Source organism: Anomaloglossus baeobatrachus, chromosome 9, assembly GCF_048569485.1.
Source record: "Anomaloglossus baeobatrachus isolate aAnoBae1 chromosome 9, aAnoBae1.hap1, whole genome shotgun sequence".
In the NCBI taxonomy this organism is placed as follows: Eukaryota; Metazoa; Chordata; class Amphibia; order Anura; family Aromobatidae; genus Anomaloglossus; species Anomaloglossus baeobatrachus.
In genome coordinates this window covers 8357923-8365073 of record NC_134361.1, presented here as the reverse complement: position 1 = coordinate 8365073, position 7151 = coordinate 8357923, and the positions used below count along the sequence as shown (strand labels likewise).

The 7151-nt window shown below is 42.4% G+C and overlaps 1 protein-coding gene across 1 annotated transcript in view; it reads right to left on the bottom strand.

Moving 5' to 3' along the window:
* XPNPEP2 (X-prolyl aminopeptidase 2) overlaps positions 1-7151 on the bottom strand; it is a 107586-nt gene that overhangs the window by 67402 nt on the left and 33033 nt on the right. The window lies entirely within an intron of this gene.

Genomic DNA, 7151 nt, shown 5'->3' with positions numbered 1-7151 from the left:
CACATCAGATACAGTGTAATAAAAGCCGATCCCTCCCAACATCAGATACAGTGTAATAAAAGCCGATCCCCCACATCAGATACAGTGTAATAAAGCCGATCCCCCACATCAGATACAGTGTAATAAAAGCCGATCCCCCACATCAGATACAGTGTAATAAAGCCGATCCCCCACATCAGATACAGTGTAATAAAGCCGATCCCTCACATCAGATACAGTGTAATAAGCCGATCCCTCACATCAGATACAGTGTAATAAAGCCGATCCCCTCACATCAGATACAGTGTAATAAAGCCGATCCCTCACATCAGATACAGTGTAATAAAGCCGATCCCCTCACATCAGATACAGTGTAATAAAGCCGATCCCTCACATCAGATACAGTGTAATAAAGCCGATCCCCCACATCAGATACAGTGTAATAAAGCCGATCCCCCACATCAGATACAGTGTAATAAAGCCGATCCCTCACATCAGATACAATGTAATAAAGCCGATCCCTCACATCAGATACAGTGTAATAAAGCCGATCCCCACATCAGATACAGTGTAATAAAGCCGATCCCTCACATCAGATACATTGTAATAAAGCCGATCCCTCACATCAGATACAATGTAATAAAGCCGATCCCCCACATCAGATACAGTGTAATAAAGCCGATCCCTCACATCAGATACAATGTAATAAAGCCGATCCCTCACATCAGATACAGTGTAATAAAGCCGATCCCTCACATCAGATACAGTGTAATAAAGCCGATCCCTCACATCAGATACAGTGTAATAAAGCCGATCCCCCACATCAGATACAGTGTAATAAAGCCGATCCCTCACATCAGATACAGTGTAATAAAGCCGATCCCTCACATCAGATACAATGTAATAAAGCCGATCCCTCACATCAGATACAGTGTAATAAAGCCGATCCCCTCACATCAGATACAGTGTAATAAAGCCGATCCCCCACATCAGATACAGTGTAATAAAGCCGATCCCTCACATCAGATACAGTGTAATAAAGCCGATCCCTCACATCAGATACAGTGTAATAAAGCCGATCCCTCACATCAGATACAGTGTAATAAAGCCGATCCCTCACATCAGATACAGTGTAATAAAGCCGATCCCTCACATCAGATACAGTGTAATAAAGCTGATCCCCCACATCAGATACAGTGTAATAAAGCCGATCCCTCACATCAGATACAGTGTAATAAAGCCGATCCCTCACATCAGATACAGTGTAATAAAGCCGATCCCTCACATCAGATACAGTGTAATAAAGCCGATCCCCCACATCAGATACAGTGTAATAAAGCCGATCCCCTCACATCAGATACAGTGTAATAAAGCCGATCCCCCACATCAGATACAGTGTAATAAAGCCGATCCCTCACATCAGATACAGTGTAATAAAGCCGATCCCCCACATCAGATACAGTGTAATAAAGCCGATCCCTCACATCAGATACAGTGTAATAAAGCCGATCCCTCACATCAGATACAGTGTAATAAAGCCGATCCCTCACATCAGATACAGTGTAATAAAGCCGATCCCTCACATCAGATACAGTGTAATAAAGCCGATCCCTCACATCAGATACAGTGTAATAAAGCCGATCCCTCACATCAGATACAGTGTAATAAAGCCGATCCCTCACATCAGATACAGTGTAATAAAGCCGATCCCCCACATCAGATACAGTGTAATAAAGCCGATCCCTCACATCAGATACAATGTAATAAAGCCGATCCCTCACATCAGATACAGTGTAATAAAGCCGATCCCTCACATCAGATACAGTGTAATAAAGCCGATCCCTCACATCAGATACAATGTAATAAAGCCGATCCCTCACATCAGATACAGTGTAATAAAGCCGATCCCTCACATCAGATACAGTGTAATAAAGCCGATCCCTCACATCAGATACAGTGTAATAAAGCCGATCCCTCACATCAGATACAATGTAATAAAGCCGATCCCCCACATCAGATACAGTGTAATAAAGCCGATCCCTCACATCAGATACAATGTAATAAAGCCGATCCCTCACATCAGATACAGTGTAATAAAGCCGATCCCTCACATCAGATACAATGTAATAAAGCCGATCCCTCACATCAGATACAGTGTAATAAAGCCGATCCCTCACATCAGATACAGTGTAATAAAGCCGATCCCTCACATCAGATACAATGTAATAAAGCCGATCCCTCACATCAGATACAATGTAATAAAGCCGATCCCCCACATCAGATACAGTGTAATAAAGCCGATCCCTCACATCAGATACAGTGTAATAAAGCCGATCCCTCACATCAGATACAGTGTAATAAAGCCGATCCCCCACATCAGATACAGTGTAATAAAGCCGATCCCCACATCAGATACAATGTAATAAAGCCGATCCCTCACATCAGATACAATGTAATAAAGCCGATCCCTCACATCAGATACAGTGTAATAAAGCCGATCCCTCACATCAGATACAATGTAATAAAGCCGATCCCCCACATCAGATACAGTGTAATAAAGCCGATCCCCCACATCAGATACAATGTAATAAAGCCGATCCCTCACATCAGATACAATGTAATAAAGCCGATCCCTCACATCAGATACAGTGTAATAAAGCCGATCCCTCACATCAGATACAATGTAATAAAGCCGATCCCTCACATCAGATACAATGTAATAAAGCCGATCCCTCACATCAGATACAATGTAATAAAGCCGATCCCCACATCAGATACAGTGTAATAAAGCCGATCCCTCACATCAGATACAGTGTAATAAAGCCGATCCCCACATCAGATACAGTGTAATAAAGCCGATCCCCCACATCAGATACAGTGTAATAAAGCCGATCCCCCACATCAGATACAGTGTAATAAAGCCGATCCCTCACATCAGATACAGTGTAATAAAGCCGATCCCTCACATCAGATACAGTGTAATAAAGCCGATCCCTCACATCAGATACAATGTAATAAAGCCGATCCCTCACATCAGATACAGTGTAATAAAGCCGATCCCTCACATCAGATACAGTGTAATAAAGCCGATCCCTCACATCAGATACAGTGTAATAAAGCCGATCCCCCACATCAGATACAGTGTAATAAAGCCGATCCCTCACATCAGATACAATGTAATAAAGCCGATCCCTCACATCAGATACAGTGTAATAAAGCCGATCCCTCACATCAGATACAATGTAATAAAGCCGATCCCTCACATCAGATACAGTGTAATAAAGCCGATCCCCCACATCAGATACAGTGTAATAAAGCCGATCCCCCACATCAGATACAGTGTAATAAAGCCGATCCCCCACATCAGATACAGTGTAATAAAGCCGATCCCCCACATCAGATACAATGTAATAAACCCGATCCCCCACATCAGATACAATGTAATAAAGCCGATCCCTCACATCAGATACAGTGTAATAAAGCCGATCCCCCACATCAGATACAATGTAATAAAGCCGATCCCTCACATCAGATACAAGGTAATAAAGCCGATCCCCCACATCAGATACAGTGTAATAAAGCCGATCCCCCACATCAGATACAATGTAATAAAGCCGATCCCTCACATCAGATACAGTGTAATAAAGCCGATCCCTCACATCAGATACAGTGTAATAAAGCCGATCCCCCACATCAGATACAGTGTAATAAAGCCGATCCCCCACATCAGATACAGTGTAATAAAGCCGATCCCTCACATCAGATACAATGTAATAAAGCCGATCTCTCACATCAGATACAGTGTAATAAAGCCGATCCCTCACATCAGATACAGTGTAATAAAGCCGATCCCTCACATCAGATACAGTGTAATAAAGCCGATCCCCCACATCAGATACAGTGTAATAAAGCCGATCCCCCACATCAGATACAATGTAATAAAGCCGATCCCCCACATCAGATACAATGTAATAAAGCCGATCCCTCACATCAGATACAGTGTAATAAAGCCGATCCCTCACATCAGATACAATGTAATAAAGCCGATCCCCACATCAGATACAGTGTAATAAAGCCGATCCCCCACATCAGATACAATGTAATAAAGCCGATCCCTCACATCAGATACAGTGTAATAAAGCCGATCCCCCACATCAGATACAGTGTAATAAAGCCGATCCCCCACATCAGATACAGTGTAATAAAGCCGATCCCCCACATCAGATACAGTGTAATAAAGCCGATCCCCCACATCAGATACAGTGTAATAAACCCGATCCCTCACATCAGATACAGTGTAATAAAGCCGATCCCCCACATCAGATACAGTGTAATAAAGCCGATCCCTCACATCAGATACAGTGTAATAAAGCCGATCCCCCACATCAGATACAATGTAATAAAGCCGATCTCTCACATCAGATACAGTGTAATAAAGCCGATCCCCCACATCATATACAATGTAATAAAGCCGATCTCTCACATCAGATACAGTGTAATAAAGCCGATCCCTCACATCAGATACAGTGTAATAAAGCCGATCCCTCACATCAGATACAGTGTAATAAAGCCGATCCCTCACATCAGATACAGTGTAATAAAGCCGATCCCCACATCAGATACAATGTAATAAAGCCGATCCCCCACATCAGATACAATGTAATAAAGCCGATCCCCCACATCAGATACAGTGTAATAAAGCCGATCCCTCACATCAGATACAGTGTAATAAAGCCGATCCCTCACATCAGATACAGTGTAATAAAGCCGATCCCCCACATCAGATACAATGTAATAAAGCCGATCCCTCACATCAGATACAGTGTAATAAAGCCGATCCCTCACATCAGATACAGTGTAATAAAGCCGATCCCTCACATCAGATACAGTGTAATAAAGCCGATCCCTCACATCAGATACAGTGTAATAAAGCCGATCCCCCACATCAGATACAGTGTAATAAAGCCGATCCCTCACATCAGATACAGTGTAATAAAGCCGATCCCTCACATCAGATACAATGTAATAAAGCCGATCCCTCACATCAGATACAGTGTAATAAAGCCGATCCCCCACATCAGATACAGTGTAATAAAGCCGATCCCCTCACATCAGATACAATGTAATAAAGCCGATCCCTCACATCAGATACAATGTAATAAAGCCGATCCCCCACATCAGATACAGTGTAATAAACCCGATCCCTCACATCATATACAATGTAATAAAGCCGATCCCTCACATCAGATACAGTGTAATAAAGCCGATCCCCCACATCAGATACAGTGTAATAAAGCCGATCCCTCACATCAGATACAATGTAATAAAGCCGATCCCTCACATCAGATACAATGTAATAAAGCCGATCCCTCACATCAGATACAGTGTAATAAAGCCGATCCCTCACATCAGATACAGTGTAATAAAAGCCGATCCCCCACATCAGATACAGTGTAATAAAGCCGATCCCTCACATCAGATACAGTGTAATAAAGCTGATCCCCCACATCAGATACAGTGTAATAAAGCCGATCCCCCACATCAGATACAATGTAATAAAGCCGATCCCTCACATCAGATACAATGTAATAAAGCCGATCCCTCACATCAGATACAGTGTAATAAAGCCGATCCCTCACATCAGATACAGTGTAATAAAGCCGATCCCCCACATCAGATACAGTGTAATAAAGCCGATCCCTCACATCAGATACAGTGTAATAAAGCTGATCCCCACATCAGATACAATGTAATAAAGCCGATCCCTCACATCAGATACAGTGTAATAAAGCCGATCCCTCACATCAGATACAGTGTAATAAAGCCGATCCCCCACATCAGATACAGTGTAATAAAGCCGATCCCCCACATCAGATACAATGTAATAAAGCCGATCCCCCACATCAGATACAGTGTAATAAAGCCGATCCCTCACATCAGATACAGTGTAATAAAGCCGATCCCCCACATCAGATACAGTGTAATAAAGCCGATCCCTCACATCAGATACAATGTAATAAAGCCGATCCCTCACATCAGATACAGTGTAATAAAGCCGATCCCTCACATCAGATACAGTGTAATAAAGCCGATCCCTCACATCAGATACAGTGTAATAAAGCCGATCCCCCACATCAGATACAGTGTAATAAAGCCGATCCCTCACATCAGATACAGTGTAATAAAGCCGATCCCCCACATCAGATACAGTGTAATAAAGCCGATCCCTCACATCAGATACAATGTAATAAAGCCGATCCCTCACATCAGATACAGTGTAATAAAGCCGATCCCTCACATCAGATACAGTGTAATAAAGCCGATCCCCCACATCAGATACAATGTAATAAAGCCGATCCCTCACATCAGATACAGTGTAATAAAGCCGATCCCTCACATCAGATACAGTGTAATAAAGCCGATCCCTCACATCAGATACAGTGTAATAAAGCCGATCCCTCACATCAGATACAATGTAATAAAGCCGATCCCCCACATCAGATACAGTGTAATAAAGCCGATCCCTCACATCAGATACAGTGTAATAAAGCCGATCCCTCACATCAGATACAGTGTAATAAAGCCGATCCCTCACATCAGATACAATGTAATAAAGCCGATCCCTCACATCAGATACAGTGTAATAAAGCCGATCCCTCACATCAGATACAGTGTAATAAAGCCGATCCCTCACATCAGATACAATGTAATAAAGCCGATCCCTCACATCAGATACAATGTAATAAAGCCGATCCCCCACATCAGATACAGTGTAATAAAGCCGATCCCTCACATCAGATACAGTGTAATAAAGCCGATCCCTCACATCAGATACAGTGTAATAAAGCCGATCCCCCACATCAGATACAATGTAATAAAGCCGATCCCCCACATCAGATACAATGTAATAAAGCCGATCCCTCACATCAGATACAATGTAATAAAGCCGATCCCTCACATCAGATACAATGTAATAAAGCCGATCCCTCACATCAGATACAATGTAATAAAGCCGATCCCCCACATCAGATACAGTGTAATAAAGCCGATCCCCCACATCAGATACAATGTAATAAAGCCGATCCCTCACATCAGATACAATGTAATAAAGCCGATCCCTCACATCAGATACAGTGTAATAAAGCCGATCCCTCACATCAGATACAATGTAA